The sequence below is a fragment of the Schistocerca nitens genome, chromosome 1 (genome assembly GCF_023898315.1).
Source record: "Schistocerca nitens isolate TAMUIC-IGC-003100 chromosome 1, iqSchNite1.1, whole genome shotgun sequence".
In the NCBI taxonomy this organism is placed as follows: Eukaryota; Metazoa; Arthropoda; class Insecta; order Orthoptera; family Acrididae; genus Schistocerca; species Schistocerca nitens.
In genome coordinates this window covers 672,842,355-672,862,567 of record NC_064614.1, presented here as the reverse complement: position 1 = coordinate 672,862,567, position 20,213 = coordinate 672,842,355, and positions in this window count along the sequence as shown.

Below are 20,213 nucleotides of genomic sequence, written 5' to 3'. Positions count from 1 at the left end.
ACTGCAATCAGTTTCCGCGAATCAATATTTCCAGTAGTCAGGGGCAAGGAAAACTGAAGGATATCGATTTAATTAATCAGTGGTAAGGGGGAAGCTATTCTAATAATCTGAAGCAGCTCGTGAATACCGAAAGTGTCACAGTTGACCATTTGCCGCCAATTTTTTCAATCAGTTTAATTAATTAATCAAATAATGTGATATCAGAAGTGGTGCTAGGTTCTTGAGGGGGGCGGGGAGTGTGAGGTGAGGGGAGGTGGAGGTTGAGGGCGGGGGGGGGGGGACAGAGGTGACAAGGAAAACCACTTAATCGATCAGTAGGTTGAGGACAGATTATCCCCAGTGGGTGATGATCTTCTAAGCAAAACAGTAGGTTAAGGACCTGTCACTCAAAAGAGAACAATAGGTTTACTCCTGAATGTAAACTTGGCATTGATGTAGGCAACCTGCACTGACAAACTGTCCTGTTGATCTGTTTGTCCTACTACTGTTTTGTTTAGATGTGACATTTCTGTTCATTTACATTAAGGTTTACTGGAACACTTCGTGTTTACATTAGTAGTAAATTACCCAATAAGTGTTATGTTTAACATTGCCTGGCCATTCAATTTGTGAATTGGATGTTATGAGTTTACTGCATGGGCACACTGAATACAGGGCTGCACTCAAGCACCACACATGATAAATAGCTGAGTTATCCAACTATTGCTGCTGTTTATGGTCACATCGCTGTATTGTGCTCCATAGCTATCAGCATATGACACATTAACGTAGTGTGTGACATATTTTACAGTACTGAAAGGTAGGTATACCATCACTATGACTGCAAAAAGTTACCAAAGATCCCCATTTTTCATATTGGTGTAGAGAATATATTCTCGAGATTTGAAGAATACCTAGATTTGATGTTTAGGATCTCAATGAATGCCATAGGTAATATTGCAGCATCAAAGTGGAAAATCTGTTGTGTATCTAGCTTCATCTCATAGTATTTAGAAATAATAATATTTAGAAAGAAAACAAAATAATGCCATAATCATTGTAAAATGTTTAGAAAAAAGTTAAATATGTTCCTTCTAAGTATGGTCTTCTAAAATAAACTATTATTTCATTTACTGTTTCAGTTGCTTTGTCACTCTTTGGTGCATATTGATGCCACTGAACATTGGTTTCCACTGAGAGGACGTATTACTACCATACTCACATTTTAGAAGTTTATTTCTAATCCTTTGTTGAATACCAACACTTTAGAGCACGTATCAATCTTCAAGGGGAGTAAGACTAGACATTCAAAATTCTATCATTTCTGTGAGCCACAGAAGGGGATCTGCTATGCTTTCTGCCTATAATTTGGCATTATAACAAAAACTATATCTTCTTCTTTGATAGTAAAGCTTTTTTACGATGGCTTATTCTAGGGGACATCAACTCTTTTTCCCCAATGTGTGTAGCCTCATCTGCCTACTGACAAAAATCTTCATTTTCACTAACTTTATTACAATCGATTCACAGCTTATATACTCAAACAAATCGATCCGTATTCTGGAAATGTGATCTTCAAAAATGTTATCTTCTGTATCAAATTGGAAATGAGGGATAGCTCAAAATTCATGGCGCAAAATATTATTATTTTTGGAAGAGATCTGAAGTTTTTAGAGCTTGTCACAAATAGTACAAAAATTTGAGTTAATTTTTACTAATATTTGTAATGTTCAGCTCTACAGACTCAGCAAATGCTTGGACATTAACAGCAGTTTTTTAATGACAATATGATTTTTGAATGAGGCCTACAAATTTTCGACATTAATCATACCTCAGTTTTTCATGGGTATTAAACATGCCAAGAAAATTAATTCCAAGGATAAACATATCTAAAAATAACAAATTTGCAAATACTAGTGGAGAAATGTAGTTCTTGATGACAGAAATTCGATAGCTAAATTATTTCATAGATAATGCAACAAATGACAAAATACAAAAGCCTTGAAAATTTATATTTTGTTGTTGTTACAGTCGACTGATAGTTCTGCTTCTCTCAGAAATTTGATTAATTGAATATTGTGTTTTAGTGAATTTTAATGAACTATGTTGATATCAGTATCTACAAGTATAAAGTTTGATTATAGTTTCATTAAAAATGTGGTTGCAGGAATAACTATGGGAGGGGAGGGCTCAAGTTTCCACCCTCTCTCCACATTAAGGACGACACTGTTGTAAACTGGAAACATGTAAGGTTTGTCTATAAAGTTCGGGTTGGTAATGCATATCACAAATGGCAAGAAACTTTATGTATATTCAGATGAAGATTTATAAATTAGCTGATTTAAGGTCCAATGCAATTTATGTCTCTCATCTGGACAATCTATTTATTTAGGAAATTTGGTGACGCTGTGTTTGTGTGTGGTACGCTTACAAAATCTCTCTCTCTCTATTCGTTTAGTCGGTTCCGACTCTTCGTGACCCCATGAACCAAATCACACCACTTTTTCCTGTCTTGCACTTTCTCCCGTAGACCTTCCAGGTTGGAACACATTGTTTCTGTAATGCCATCAATCCATCTCATCCTCTGACGTCCTCTTCTTCTAGTTCCTTCAATCTTCCCCAGCATTAATGTTTTTTCCAGCGAGGCGTGCCTTCGCATTGTGTGTCCAAAGTAGGTCAGCTTTTGTTTTAACATTAGACCTTCCAGGGAGAAATCTGGATTAATTTGCTCCAATATTGATCTGTTGGTTCTCTTTGCAGTCCATGACACATGATACATATATTACAAAATATAGAGTGAGAATTTCACCTGAAGATGTAATCAGGTCTCCAAATTGAATCCTTATTTTTCGATTAAGAGACATGCCTGTATAAATAAAATTATATGATGGGTTGAAAGTTCTGAAAGAAGTAAGTATGTAAGTTCTTTTCATAATTAGGATGAAATCATGCTGAAGAGGAACTAGTTATTTTGATATATTTGTTTCATCTATAGATATTCTATGTTGAGGTGGATACTGTTAAACTATGATGATGTTGCAGTTAAGTTTTAGGTAAATGTGAGTTAAAGTACTGATCATGAAGTACTTTGGATTATTATGAGGTAATATTGTGATCAAATGTTAGGCTTCTTCATGGATTACTGTAATGTCATAGGGCTCTCTGCATATTATAAATAAGGATGTTGATGCTGTATTTAGTAAGATTATGAGTTATTGTCAACAGTGTAGAGTGGAATGTGATACTGAAGTAAAGGTATAATACATATTAAATATAAGGGACTGTATTCAGTGGAATGTGATACTGCAGTAAAGGTTAGAGAATAATACACATTAAATATAAGGGACTGTATTCATTGAGTCTTGTTTCATTTATCACAGAGAAGTAAAAATAGTTTGTGAGAGCAACTGATATTACAGTCAGTGAAACAATGAAATATCTTGTGGTATCCATGTAAGCATTACTTTTGTGATGAGAAACAGTTGCAATACAACATTTAAATTGACATCTAAATAAAAATGGTAAGTATATAGGATAATAATGGTGATTAAACGATGTTGCTACCTATAATTGGGAAACAGTTGAAAACAGTTTGGAAACAAATGCTGATAGCAGAAATGTTAACTCTAACGGAAAATGAAGTAAAGGGATAAGAGACTTTGGCTGCTGTGAAATAAATTAAATGATGGCATTATACATCTGTTAATTAACGTTTTTATGGCTTGTTATGGCTCAAAACTGAAGAAGATTCTTGTTTTTAAAACATAAATAGCAGTTGTGAGGTCATGTACTTGAGTTTTTTGTAACTTGCTTTTATATTATGAATAATTTACACCTACCTGTCTTTCCTAGAAGTAGTCTTACATACACATTTTCTTGAAATCATTTTATTACAAATCACATTACTGTGATAATTTGAGATTTGTCAGATTTGATATCATGATGATGACTGATGATATTCCATATGTTTGATGCTCATGGCTACTTCTATATTACTTTACCTGCATGTTTAGATGTAATAACTTTTTCACGTATTACAGATATCAATGACAATGTATTTCATGTTTTCAATCTGTATGTATGTTTGTATCATAATTTGGCAGTAAACTAAGGTTGATCAATCTTGAAAATATGCTAAATTTATATATGAATGTACAACTGTTATTAACTTTTACATTTAGATGTGTACCACAGTTCATTTTACTATGTGTGGATACAGTTTTCAAGCTTACAATATTCAGAGACTGTATTTATCTGAAAAACTATTGTAAAACCATTTTGCTGCTCTTGAAAGATTCATAATTTTGAATTTATGATTGATAATCATGTAATAAATGAAATATCTTATAAGGACTATGATTTATCTTCAGAATTTTAAGTGAAAGATCATGTAAATTTATTTTAGAAACATGAAAATATCTGTGTAACAGTATCTTGACACCTTCATTTTACTAACTGATTAATGTATTTATATGTTTAGATCTATCCATCCTAGCACAAGAGATGTTAGATCCCAGATTTTTTTTAAATTTATGTGTTAAGAGATCCAGATTCAGTACTAATGTATGGTCTAACAAACTCTTAGATTGTTCAGTACACACTGAATGAGGAAATGTCTCAGAACAGAAAGGGGGTCAAAAAGCAGATTGTGTTCTGATTGACAGTTATGGAATGAAAAGAGTCTGTGAGGAATGGAAACGGAATCAGGAAAGTATAACAAAATCAAGGTCTATAATTTTAAGAAAAATAATTTGTTCATTATTCATTTATACATAAATTTTGCTGAGAACACAGCCACTGATATGTTTCTAGGTACGCTTTAACAACTGAAGACTCATGATTGTTCGATTTGGCCAGTATCTACTATTTCACATAATTTATCCACTTCTTCTACTCAGTATTTTCAAATAAACAGGAACTGACTCATAATAAGTTATGTGCAGAATTGTGAGTGATAAGTATAATGTAACTGCCAATGTAGTGTAATCTTGGAGAATACAATACACACAACTAATATAGCACACAGTACACATGCATATACCACTTTCATTAATTATCTTTGTGTTTAAGTTTTGCAACAATATTTTTCAATTTTGATTACAGCTTTGCAATTTTCTTTCATTTACACTCATTATTCTGTAAATGTCGATCAATAATAAGCATATGAAAAGCAATGTATTGTTAATGAGATATGACTCATGTTGTTCCACAACAATCTAATTTAATCAAAGTATGAAAACATTAATTAATTTTGAATTTATGATTGATAATCATGTAATAAATGAAATAACTTAAAAGGACTATGATTTCTCTTCAGAAATTTTATCCTAAAATTATGCTTGAAGTTGCAATGTACTCATCGCATTGTTGCGATCTCATCTACATGGTTTTTGTGTATTGTGTTCGTCGCATCTTAACATAATTTCATTGAAAATATAATTTTAATCCTTCATTTCAGCAAGCTAAGCTGCCTTTGTATTGTCTCCATCCTTAAGCTGAGTATGCACACCTTGGCTTCAGGCAAAACCCCTCATCCACCACTTAGTCACCAGCCTACCTGCATTCCTCAATCAGTTTCTGAGCTGCTTCGAGCTGTGAAAACAGTCACTACTGCCTCTTGCTCCATGAGCTTCTCATAATGAGCTGAGATGAGATGAATAGTTCTGGCGATTTTGCAGTATAGTCCACAGTTTCTGTTAAGTTACATCAAATGGTTCAAATGGCTCTGAGCACTATGGGACTCAACTGCTGTGGTCAGAAGTCCCCTAGAACTTAGAACTACTTAAACCTAACTAACCTAAGGACAGCACACAACACCCAGCCATCACGAGGCAGAGAAAATCCCTGACCCCGCCGGGAATCGAACCCGGGAACCCGGGTGTGGGAAGCGAGAACGCTACCGCATGACCACGAGATGCGGGCTAAGTTACGTCATAACTAACTTTTATTATGTGAAAATATAGGTTGTGATAAATATAGAACTCTCTACATGAAGCATTAACCGGATGTAGATTAAGAGATTCCACTCGATCTTAGACTGATGACAGGAGCAGATAATTAAACAGAATTATGTCACTACTTACAAGTGCACATGTCTGGCACGCAGACCTCAAGATCACAAAAAAGTGGATCAATCGTTATGTTAAACAAAATCTATATTGCCAATGTTTCTTATGTAAGTTATTTAAAAAATCATGATTTTATGTAAGTTTGATTTCAAACTTGATATTTTTCTTTAGGGGTATGAGATATTATTATTTTTTCCTGGAAAACTATAGTCTCATTCAGAAAGAACAATTTTTAACGTTTTACTTATTTGTTTAGAGTTCCTGCACACAGGACTCAGAAATGCAGAATTAAAAAAATACCTTTTACGAGCTTTCTAAAACACTCTAATTTTTATGTATTTCAATGAAACTTAGAGTAAAATATGGAAAATTTTATTTCCAAAAGAAAAAACAAAAAACATTGATCTGGAAGATTGTAAATAGCAGTTATCCAAAGAGTATATATCCATATGCAATTTCGTTTTCATAGGCCAAAACAAGCGAAAAATGAGAAATATTTCGTATCTAAAAATCATCATGGCCACACCACAGCAGAACAAATTTTAATTGTTACTTCTAAGTACTGCTATCATAGCAATGGGAGGATTAATTTACTCAAGATTAAAATTTGCAGAAGCAAATATTGTGCTCAGTTGTGAATATGTCACAAGGAAAGTCCGCCTGGTACTTAGATAACAGGAAAGGTGGGAAATATAGGTGGGGGTTATGTATATGACGTTCAATGTATATGTGGCTGGACGAGTGAAGCAGAGGTAGTAATATACACTGCTGAGACAAAACACACTGTCCACCACGAAACTGGAAGCCATATAGGGGCGTTGTGGTCAAATTACATGGTAAGGAAAGTATAGAAACACGGATAGACGAATGGGGTCTCGTTCTAGCGACGATACGAACTGCAAATGAGAAAATTCACTGACATAAGCGACATGTACAAAATGCAGAGTCTCATGGCTCAACACCTCAAACGACCATCTGGGTACAGGTGACGGTGATAGACTTCGTGTGTTACTATCACGAACATCATGAATCTGGGTGAAGAATGTTCAAACCACGAGTGAACAAAAGGGTTTTGGACGTTCACGCCTCATCACAGAACGTGGAGGCTGGAAGCTTTGTTGCGCTTTGAAGTGGGACAACAGGCGATCTGTGAACGATATGACAACAGAGCACATTAATTATGTAGACACAAGTATTTCAAACCACACCATTCAAGGCAAGTTCATGAACACGAGTCTTCACAGCAGACAATCCCTATACGTTCCCTTGTTCAGCCAACAGCATCGTCAATTACGACTGCAGTGGACATGGAGTCACTGAGATTTAATCGTGGATCAGTGAAAATGTGTGGCCGAATGAATAACATGTCTTGTTACATCAGGTTGTGTCCAAATAGGCTGTCATCCAGGTGAACTATTTCTAGAAACAGGCACTCCGCAATGCTATGGGACAGTATTTTTCTATGGGGCTTGCATAGGATCTCTGGTAGTAATCGAAAACTTCATGACAGCTGTGGAATACGTGAACAGTATTGTGGACCATTTCATATTTTATGTCTTCCCCAACAGTGATTCCGTCTTCCAGCAGGATAACTGTTCGAATCACAGGGCCAGAATAGTGCTACAGAGCTTTGAGGAACATTTATCCACTCACACTGACATCTTGGATACCACATTCACCTGATCTGAACCCAATGGAAGACGTCAGGGGCGCTATCAGGTGCTGGTTCTTGCTCGCGCATCACCTGCCCGTTATTTATAGGAATTCCTTGACCTGTACGTAGAAATTTGGTAATCCATACTTCCCGAGAGCTACCAAGGACTTGACGAATCCATATCAAGCGTTCCAAAGGTGGACTAGAACAATACTAAGCAGCCGGATATAATGCTTTGGCTCTTCAAACCATTGGGAAGTACATACAGCCGGTAACTTCATTGTGGGGCAAATAACTACACGTGATATTTTTTATTGGCGTGGTATAACTGCCGTCGTTTGAGCAGAAGCAGTATGTGAGAGAATGGTATATAATCCTAAATTCCGCTCTGGAAGGTTGTCTGAAGATTAGGTTTCATGTACACTTCAAGAGGGAAAAAAATAGTACATCCTTTTGGATGCTAATTCACTCAAGATTTGTTGTTGCAACAGTGCGTACGGTGTACTTGAAATTTACAGATCAATAGCAGAAACGGTTCTGATGTACCAGGTATCGACCCATGCAGAAACTCCTACGTTAGTATGTGGTATAGCCTCCATGGCCAACAGTGCTGGCGCTGACACTGGCATCAAGTCGATCGTACAGAAAGCGAATATTTTCCTGGGACACCTGTTCCCGTTACCTCCTACACATGTTCGGTTAGAGACAAGTCTGGAGATTGTGCTGGCCAGGAAAGTTGCTGCACGTTGAGTTTCATGGGCGGTGTGTGGGCGAGCATTATCCTTTTGGAACAATACATCACTTTCCTGTTGCAAGAACAGCGAAGGAAAGGCTCTAACAAAATTCTGCACATAATGAGCGCTGGTGAGCTTCCCTTCCAGAAACACCATAGGTGAACGAGAGTTGCAGCTTTTCGCACCACAGGCATAAGGCCTGGGATGCGGAAAGTTTATCTTGGACGAATGTACTCTAGGAAAGAGTGCTCAGCAGCTCTACATCGTACGTGCAAACGACTATCATTTACGTGCCGAGGAATTTTCTTTCATCACTGGAGACCACAGCGCGCCATTCTATCTTCTAAGTGTTCCTCTGATGACACCAGCTGGCGGTGGGCACATCAATGCTGTGGCTTGAGGGGGGAATATGGGCCAGAGGTGTGCATGCCCAAATCCCAATGCTAATATAATCGGTTCGCAACAGTTTATGTTCACACGTCTAGGTTCACAAGCCCTCTGACTTGTGCTATATGAGCCGTACAATTTACCACTGGTGCTCCTATAATATGACGATCCTGCCGGACGTCTGTGGTGTGTGGACTTCCAGAACCTCTTCTACAGATGTGAGAATGTTTACATGATCACTGAAAACAGCATTGTTGCACAACCGACGCAGCACGTTCAGTTTGTGTAACAAATCTCCGAAAGGACCATCCCATCACTCGGAAGCCCAAAGTTTGAACACTTTCAAACTCGCTCAGTTGGCTATGGGAAGCTCAAGTGTGTCTCCGCGGCATGGCTGCCTGCTTGCACCACAATGAGCCTTCGGGTTGTGAGCAGTGCCTATCACTAGGCACTGAGTAAATACTGGTGGCGCTCTGCTAGCTATGCCACTATGCTATCTGTTGGCGAACGACGTTGAAACCATTATCAGTACATCTACTATCCCTCAAGTGGCATACATTGTTATCGAATCAAAATCGACGTCTTCTTTCCAGGTGTGCTAATTTTCTTTTTCCGCCAGTGTATATATCAAGTCGGTGAAGAGTGGTTTAGCTCCTCTAAACTCCGCGATGTAATTCTGTTGTAATGGCACGCTAAACAGGTACAATAACCCCATCCTTCCCCCATCCCCATTCCCCCATCCCCCACCCTTCTCTTGGCCCCTGGACCCCATTTATTTTGCAATCCAAAGACGGCTGAGACTTAAATGACTTGATTTGGGAAACTAACATCTATCCTTTGCAAGCCCTTCGGTGGCAAAGGATAGATGTCCGCTTGATGTTCGGCAAAAGGTGTGGCACTAGTATCCTTCGCTGAGCAGATGTTGTGCTAGCTCACACCTGTATGTAAAAAAATGATCAACTTCCAGCCGTATTTACAAACTAATTTGTTATTTGATAGGAAAAATGACTCGTCCCACATCATTACGATTTATCGTACAAATGGCCCATGGAACACAAAGCTAACGAAGTAAGTAACACCTCCTTAACAAAATTTCTGAAGCGTTGAAGAGTGCGATAAAACACAGTAAGATAACATTTAGCATTTAACGGAGCTCAGGAAATGCACATGAAAAAGTCAAGGGGCAAAAATACACCCTTTAAGAAAGTAGTAAAAGTATCGATAAGACATTTCCTTACTACTAGCTGATCGCCATTCTTGGCAGCTACTTGAGACGCTAGCTATGACGTTATTTAAGAACACCAATATAGATAAAGCTGGGAGAAGGTTTCGAAGAATTCTCAAGGGTGGCTCATGGCTACCATTGGTATCCTAAGTGCCTATAACAAATGCTGTATATGTGAGAGATATGGAGACCTCGTTGACCAGCTCATATGGCCAATTTCTTCACTTCGGAAAAATTCATTAACCAGAACAACTCGATGTGGAAGAGGGTATCTTGACCCACAGTAACACTGAAGGACGATACGCGAGGTTGAAGTAACTCGTCTCTGTACCCTTGGAGGTTAACAGAATATGTCCAAATACGAGCGTTGACGTGAAGTTTCGTAAGCTCATCAAACATGATGTCTTTTCACAGCAGATCCCATCACCACCAAGATGACTTCGTCCACGATGTAGCTGTGATTGTACCGGCTACCAATTTGCATTCCATCATCATTATTTCCTCAAGTAGCTAAGAGGCGGTGGGGGCGGAAAATTGCGTATATAAAGAGCAGTAAATCTCCACATACTGAAGGTAGCTGCTCAGTGGTTCTCAATATACAATAGATAAGGCCGTTACCGCACTGGAATGAAAGGTTCACAAAACGCCTGGAACGTGGACCGACCACTAACTAAGTTTCATCTCACTCTCGTAGATGTTCAACAGTCGCTGATTGCTTTCAATTTTCCATGGGACCGACTTTTATAAGAGACAAATCACTTACAATACGTTTACAGAGATTGAAAATACTGCTTCAGTTGTAGGGTTCTTTTTATTTAGGACACAACCGGTTTCGGGCTCTTATATGCTCATCATCAACTGCGCTGAAAATAAACAAGAGTATTGCGGACGACTGCATGGATAAAGAAATACGCAGTGAACACCAGGACACTTAGCGTATGCGAGGGGGGAAGCAAACTGGTAAACCCGGATGGCAAAAGTACTGCCATCTGTTGACGGGAAGAAAAACGCGGGGCCGCTAGCCCAGCCGTTCAGTTTGAACTAATGATTTACATTCAAAATGAAAAAAAAAAACATTACATAGAAAACGATATGAAAAAAAGTTAGAAGTACATTATGAGTGGAAAGGAACATTATGAATAGGTTCAAATGGCTCTGAGCACTATGGTACTTAACTGCTGAGGTCATCAGTCCCCTAGATCTTAGAACTACTTAAACCTAACTAACCTAAGGACATCACACACATCCATGCCCGAGGCAGGATTCGAACCTGCGACCGTAGCGGTCGCGCGGTTCCAGACTGTAGCGCCTAGAACCGCTCGGCCACTCCGGCCGGCATTATGAACAGGGGCAGTACGGAACTGTGGTAAAACTGAATGGAAGCCGGCGACATGAAATTTATGTATAAACTGTAAAACACAATGAAAGCTTTTCCTTTTCCCTCAGTGACATGCAAGCTTTTAATTTGGTGGCGATGTATATGGTGACACATGTGCCACTCCTGTTAAAAAGCATCTCGCTACTGAACAAAATGGAAGGTAGCAAAACCTTACAGTCTACATTGTCAAAAACTACTATTCCCATTTATGGCTATCTGGCAGCAATAGCACTAAAGGGATACGTTAAAAGTGGATCAGTTTAAAACCTGGTAACTAAAGAGCCGAGAAATAAACGAGGCTTACTTAAGATAAGACGTGAGACAAATTTTTCATCATGGAAGACGAGTAAATTTTAAATTAGTGAGGACACAGATAATGACACAGAATAAAGCGCCATAGTTATAGGATAAAAATCGAAAAATATGCAAACTTCTATTAAAAGAGGGCATTGTTAAAAGAAGATTTTTACAGCTACATAAAATAGACTGAGTGGATTTTGCAGACCTCACTAATGGAGATAGGCATATGCTGGACAATCGCTAAGCCTAAGTAAAGGCCACAAAGTAATGGCGAAAAACACTGACCCAGTTAAGAAGTACACATGTATGACGCACAATAATCAGAAACCAGAAGAAGAAGGGAATGAGGCTGGACGCTGCTTCAAAAAAGAAAAATTATTCAGCAGGACTGCGTGCTTAAGCCCAATCTGCTCATTCAAAATGCTCGACGGATTACGGCTAATGCTGCGGATAATTTCTATTTCTTTTAAAATGTTTAAAACCGGGCCCTCACGCTGAATATGTAGACTGCTACAATTCGCGTTTATATCTGAAATCAAATGATTATGATCTTTCATGTGGTTAGTGAGAGCGTGTTTAGAAATGCTAAGATCCTGATGCTCTCTGAACCGTATGTTAAAGGAGTGGCCAGTTTGGCCTATGTTGGCGGAAAGACACTCACTGCACTGGATGCGATAGACGCCCAATTGCCCGCAGCGATTGTCTTCTCTGGTTTCGTGGTGCTTCAGTAGGCGCCCGACCCTAGGGGCGGTCTGAGGGGGGAGGGGAGGGCTCGGTGTAACAGGTGGGTATAATCCCCTATTTTCTAAGCCATTTGCCGATCCTGTCAAATATAACACCTACTTTTGGGATCCAGCAAAAAATTTTTAGAATGATCATTATTAGTAGGTGATATAGATGATGGTAGGTGTACCTCGAGAGGCTGAGTTATCAACAAGTAGCTGGATATAGTTGGCGAAACGCTCTCAGGTTACCAGCCATGTGGCAGTGTTAAAATATCACGACGTTTCGGCGAGTGTCATAATGATCATCTTCTGGCGAAGTGTCGAGATATGCGGATGCTGTGATATTTATACTAGCTGCAGCGCCCCCCCCCCCCCCTCCAACTCTCAAAGCGGCTACGGGCGACCGTGTACCTGCCAACTGGCAGGGAGGTGGGTGTAGGTGGGTTGAGGCTGCAGTGGCGGCGGTAGTGGATACTCCGTTCGCATCTCTGTGTGGGCATTCCGGCAGCGTCTTGCGAGTTGGACGGTGCTTGTCGCGCTCTCGTCACACTGCCGCTAACACCGGATTCCATGCCGTACTTACTTGGTAACCTTCATCTCTGTTGACGAGATTGTCATGATGTTTGTAGTGCCTGAGGGAACCCAACTGGTTTCGGTGATTGCAAACCTCTGCATGGAACACTCTGAGGAGGTGGCTCTTCAAATCGCTGTGCAGAAATCCTTGTTCTTCTTCCGCTATATGGACGAAACTTTTGTGATATGGGAACATGGAAAACAAGCTCTGGACGAGTTTCTCGACCACCTTAAGAGCATTCATCATAACATTGTTTTCACTATGGAAATAGAAGGCAATGATTTTCTCCCTTTCCTAGACACATTGGTAAGGAAGAAGGCAGATGGTACGGTAGGCCATTCAGTATACAGGGAGAGGGCCCATACAGACCTACACCTGCATGCTTCGAGCTGCCACCATCCAGCGCAACGGCAGACAGTGTTGAACCACCCTGGACGCACGTCATCTACGATCAAGAAAGCCTCCCGGACGAAATACATCACATGGAGGAAGTAATCCGCAAAAATAGGTACAGTGAAGCGCAGATTAGTAGGGCATTCAAGAAGACGGGTGATGCAGACAGCCAGTAAGAAGAAGAGGAAGACAAGAGACTCGCTTTCCTTTTGTATTGGGACCGCTTCCAACCATCGGCGAAGACGAAAGAATGGCTAGCCTCTGCGCAACAGCCGCTAAAACATGAACGTGCCGGGAATATACGAGGGCAGTTCAATAAGTAATGCAACACATTTTTTTCTGAAACAGGGGTTGTTTTATTCAGCATTGAAATACACCAGGTTATTCCCCAATCTTTTAGCTACACAACACTATTTTTCAACGTAATCTCCATTCAATGCTACGGCCTTACGCCACCTTGAAATGAGGGCCTGTATGCCTGCACGGTACCATTCCACTGGTCGATGTCGGAGCCAACGTCGTACTGCATCAATAACTTCTTCATCATCCGCGTAGTGCGTCCCACGGATTGCGTCCTTCATTGGGCCAAACATATGGAAATCCGACGGTGCGAGATCGGGGCTGTAGGGTGCACGAGGAAGAACAGTCCACTGTAGTTTTGTGAGCTCCTCTCGGGTGCGAAGACTTGTGTGAGGTCTTGCGTTGTCATGAAGAAGGAGAAGTTCGTTCAGATTTTTGTGCCTACGAACACGCTGAAGTCGTTTCTTCAATTTCTGAAGAGTAGCACAATACACTTCAGAGTTGATCGTTTGACCATGGGGAAGGACATCGAACAGAATAACCCCTTCAGCGTCCCAGAAGACTGTAACCATGACTTTACCGGCTGAGGGTATGGCTTTAAACTTTTTCTTGGTAGGGGAGTGGGTGTGGCGCCACTCCATTGATTGCCGTTTTGTTTCAGGTTCGAAGTGATGAACCCATGTTTCATCGCCTGTAACAATCTTTGACAAGAAATTGTCACCCTCAGCCACATGACGAGCAAGCAATTCCGCACAGATGGTTCTCCTTTGCTCTTTATGGTGTTCGGTTAGACAACGAGGGACCCAGCGGGAACAAACCTTTGAATATCCCAACTGGTGAACAATTGTGACAGCACTACCAACAGAGATGTCAAGTTGAGCACTGAGTTGTTTGATGGTGATCCGTCGATCATCTCGAACGAGTGTGTTCGCACGCTCCGCCATTGCAGGAGTCACAGCTGTGCACGGCCGGCCCGCACGCGGGAGATCAGGCAGTCTTGCTTGACCTTGCGGCGATGATGACACACGCTTTGCCCAACGACTCACCGTGCTTTTGTCCACTGCCAGATCACCGTAGACATTCTGCAAGCGCCTATGAATATCTGAGATGCCCTGGTTTTCCGCCAAAAGAAACTCGATCACTGCCCGTTGTTTGCAACGCACATCCGTTACAGACGCCATTTTAACAGCTCCGTACAGGGCTGCCACCTGTCGGAAGTCAATGAAACTATACGAGACGAAGCGGGAATGTTTGAAAATATTCCACAAGAAATTTCCGGTTTTTTCAACCAAAATTGGCCGAGAAAAAAAATGTGTTGCATTACTTATTGAACTGCCCTCGTACAACGTCGACTGCGAATGTGGCCCACAATACATTGGACAAACGCAGCTCTGTATTTCGAAACGCAGCGAGAAGCAGATCAGGCATATGCGACTGGGACAGACGGCTAAATCAGCAGACAACAAGGTGCTTTGCCGAGCAACAAGCTGTTGGGCCAGCACAATAAAGGAATTCACTGAAATACGGGTAACGACAATCTTGTCAACAGACACGAAGGATAACGACTAAGCGAGGCATAAAATTCGGCATGAGCGACAATACTACGAGAGCTCCTCAAGAACCGTCCAACTTGCAAGAAGCGACAGAATGCCCTCCGGGCGGGCAGTACATGGTGTCCCATAGGCAAGTGGAGGATGGCACTCCATTAGTATAAATAGCGCTGCATCCACATATCTCAACACTTCACCAGAAGATGATGAGTATGACACTCGTCGAAACGTCACTGTGTTTTAACACTGCCGCCTTGCTGGAAAACCGAGAGCTTTTGAGCAACATCACACACCGAGAGTGTTTACATTCGAATAAATTGGATATATCTCCTACTACTTTTTGGAGTTGCCTTACACAGAAATATTCATAAAATGTGACACTCGGACACGTATGTTAAAATAAGACCATTGAAGTAATTTTATGTTTTTTTTCTTCGCAGAACTATAAACTTAATTGTTTTGTGAGAGCAAATTAATAAAGTACTTACAAACGGCTCAATCGTACTGCTGTTGTTCTTCGAGAATGCCTTCCTGCCGTAATGCATAATGCTATCATAGTCATATTTTACTCCATAATTTGTTACCTCTTCGGGTGTCTGCTTCCAAAAATTTTTTTCTTTACCTGAAAATGTTGATGTGCACTTCATAACAAATTCAAGCATAGTTGATGTCATTTCTTACTCTATCACTTCCTATACCACGTGGCTGCCATCACTAAGTATTGTTAGCTGATTAAACTTATAGAGGGTAGAAAATAGAATAAATAGTGTAAGCTGAAAGGAGATTGTCTATGTAAAAACTGGACCCAGACAGTCGCATAGCGTCCATACTCGTATGGGGAAGACTTGCTGTTTTCAATAATCCCTGACTTTACTAGTCTAATTACATGAAAGAAATGAAGGTATCAGCCCAGAGTTAGCAGTTTAAGAAGGAAACCGTTCAGATTACCCATGAAATTGTCGCTATCCAGACACTCTGTGACCAAAACGGTACTGAAACAGAGGATGACAGACTAAAGGCCGAAATACTAAATGTCTTTTTCCACAGCTGTTTCACAGAGGAAGACTGCACTGTAGTTCCTTCTCTAGATTGTCGCACAGATGACAAAATGGTAGATATCGAAATAGACGACAGAGGGATAGAGAAACAATTAAAATCGCTCAAAAGAGGAAAGGCCGCTGGACCTGATGGGATACCAGTTCGATTTTACACAGAGTACACGAAGGAACTTGCCCCCTTCTTGCAGCGGTGTACCGTAGGTCTCTAGAAGAGCGTAGCGTTCCAAAGGATTGGAAAAGGGCACAGGTCATCCCCGTTTTCAAGAAGGAACGTCGAACAGATGTGCAGAACTATAGACCTATATCTCTAACGTCGATCAGTTGTAGAATTTTGGAACAATTATGTTCGAGTATAATGACTTTCCTGGACACTAGAAATCTACTCTGTAGGAATCAACATGGGTTTCGAAAAAGACGGTCGTGTGAAACCCAGCTCGCGCTATTCGTCCACGAGACTCAGAGGGCCATAGACACGGGTTCACAGGTAGATGCCGTGTTTCTTGACTTCCGCAAGGCGTTCGATACAGTTCCCCACAGTCGTTTAATGAACAAAGTAAGAGCATATGGACTATCAGACCAATTGTGTGATTGGATTGAAGAGTTCCTAGATAACAGAACGCAGTATGTCATTCTCAATGGAGAGAAGCCTTCCGAAGTAAGAGTGATTTCAGGTGTGCCGCAGGGGAGTGTCATAGGACTGTTACTATTCACAATATACATAAATGACCTTGTGGATGACATCGGAAGTTCACTGAGGCTTTTTGCAGATGATGCTGTGGTGTATCGAGAGGTTGTAACAATGGAAATTTGTACTGAAATGCAGGAGGATCTGCAGCGAATTGACGCATGGTGCAGGGAATGGCAATTGAATCTGAATGTAGGCAAGTGTAATGTGCTGCGAATACATAGAAAGATAGATCCCTTATCATTTAGCTACAAAATAGCAGGTCAGAAACTGGAAGCAGTTAATTCCATAAATTATCTGGGAGTACGCATTAGGAGTGATTTAAAATGGAATCATCATATAAAGTTGATCGTCGGTAAAGCAGATGCCAGACTGAGATTCATTGGAAGAATCCTAAGGAAATGCAATCCGAAAACAAAGGAAGTAGGTTACAGTACGCTTGTTCGCCGACTGCTTGAATACTGCTCAGCAGTGTGGGATCCGTACCAGATAGGTTTGATAGAAGAGATAGAGAAGATCCAACGGAGAGCAGCACGCTTCGTTACAGGATCATTTGGTAATCGCGAAAGCGTTACGGAGATGATAGATAAACTCCAGTGGAAGACTCTGCAGGAGAGACGCTCAGTAGCTCGGTACGGGCCTTTGTTTAAGTTTTGGGAACATACATTCACCGAAGAGTCAAGCAGTATATTGCTCCCTCCCACGTATATATCGCGAAGAGACCATGAGGATAAAATCAGAGAGATTAGAGCCCACACAGAAGCATACCGACAATCCTTCTTTCCACGAACAATACGAGACTGGAATAGAAGGGAGAACCGATAGAGGTACTCAGGGTACCCTCCGCCACACACCGTTAGGTGGCTTGCGGAGTATGGATGTAGATGTAGATGTAACCTTTTACCATAAATTGCGTGGTCTCACATCAGAAATAGCTACAAACTTGGGAAAGAGTGTTGTTATTTTATCCGAGAATTTCCGTCAGACATCGGCTCCTTCGAAATCTGATCCCAATGCTAATGAAATTTATACCCAGTAAGGGAAGGGGCATTCGGCAGACCGCATAAGACACGATAAACTCTAGGAAAGAGAGTGCTATTTAAATTTCTTTGGATAATGGCAACACATTAGTACTTTGCAAAGCTTTACTTAGCTTCGCAACCAGTGTTTTGGTAGCTCAGAACGCAATAATTATTACAGTATCATCAAAATTGACAATAACTTTTTCTTGGAACTCTTCCATTTGGTCCGTGTTTGCATAGAAAAATAATAATATCAAAAACTGAGTCCGCCTTGACGCAAAACACCTTTTTGTTAGTTTACTTATTTATTTTATCACAGCCGGCCGTTATGTTCGAGCGGTTCTAGGCGCTTCAGTCTGGAACCGTGCGACCGCTACGGTCGCAGGTTCGAATCCTGCCCCAGGCATGGATGTTTGTGATGTCCTTATGTTAGTTAGGTTTAAGTAGTTCTAAGTTCTAGGCGACTGATGACCTAAGATGTTGAGTCCCATAGTGCTCAGAGCCATTTGAACCATCTGCACCATATTTTCTAACACTAGTTTCGGCAACAAATATCACCATCATCAGTGGGTCTTTTAAATCTAAAACATACAGAAAACAGCACAGTTATACAAACACAGTAACACATTATTACACTTTCACTGTTCGTGTTTTGAAATATAGTTTTCTATGGATACTTTTATACTACCTTATTTATTGTATGTTATGGCATGTTTTTAAGAACTATTCTCGCTGTTTGCGACATATATGCTCTGCTTTTTTCTGTTGCCGTTTTTCTCAGCGTTCATCATGTCATCTGCAACTGTGTGAGCGGCTGTTATTACACAAATACTAAAAGGTGAACTCAGTATGTCAGCAATATACACTTGGGGTTGCGGTAGTGTTGTGGAATCCAGTTTTGATGTGTAGTGGGCTGTTAATTAGTTATTCGTGTACTCACGTTCGTTGGATGGCACGTAGCTGATTCTGTACACAGAAAAACAAAACTTTCGCACTTTGATTATGATCAAGAACATTACGGCATCTTGCTGTTCGCGTGTGTCGGGAGAGATGTATCGCATGTTGCGAGAAGGCTATGAAAACCGTAGCCGGAACGACGACTTCTGTTCCTTATTTGTATCTCTGTGTGATGGGGAAGTGGTTCTTTTGCGTTTGTGTGCTTTCTGTTCTGTGTCCCAGGTCAGTTTTATCAGAGCGATAAAGAGTGTGTTGTGGCAAAGTGTTGTGTTTTCGTTTATTACATTTTTCCCTTCCGCTATAGCCTTTTGTATGTAGTACTGGATACCAGCATAATATTACATTAACCCCACGATAAGAGTAAAGGACATTCGGAGGTTACAGCACACGAGGGGACTATTATGGGGTACAGTTCGAGAATTCACTTTATACTACCGGTAATGTTAAGTAGGTTGCACAAATAACTAGTCTACAAAACATAGCCAAGATGTTTATAACATTCCACACAATGTAATGTTCTGAAAGTTGAGTTGTTCAACAGACCATGGCAATGGTGCGTCGGTACAAAATTTACATATCTTCTGAATATTTCATAGATGATACCAGTACGTGAAAACGAACTTCAAATTATTTAAGAATAATTCTAATTAAAAATGAATGCCCTAGCCTGAATGGAGTTACACGATTAATATAAGCGTTTCAAGTGTATGTGTGTTGTGGAACAGTGACAGATATACGGTGTGTGCTCTACTGCAGCATGTCAAGATCTTGAGTTTTCACTTACAGCTTATGAACAGTCACTGTTAGCTTGGTTAATGGAAGTGAGGAATACCATTGTGTCCCTCGATCCTTAGGTATAACATATCCAAAGCCAGAGACAAAGCTCAGTTGTGTGAATTACTGTTGGCAGTAGCTGTAGACCCAACATCAGTCTGATCTGAACGTCTGCCTGAGAGTGGCACATAGATTGTATAGGAAAACTTGGGTTACACAGTAGGGAATGGACAGTTATTTCTGAGTAATTAGTCTTCTGACTGGTTCGATGGAGTCCGTCACGAATTCCTCTCTCGTGGGCATCTTTTTATCTCAGAGTACCACTTGCGCCCTACTTCCTCAATTACATTTTGGACGTATTCAAACATTTGCCTTCCTCTAAAACTTCCTCTAGCAGCATGGAAGTTATTCCCTGATGTTTTAACAAACATCCAGTCACCTTCTTTCTTC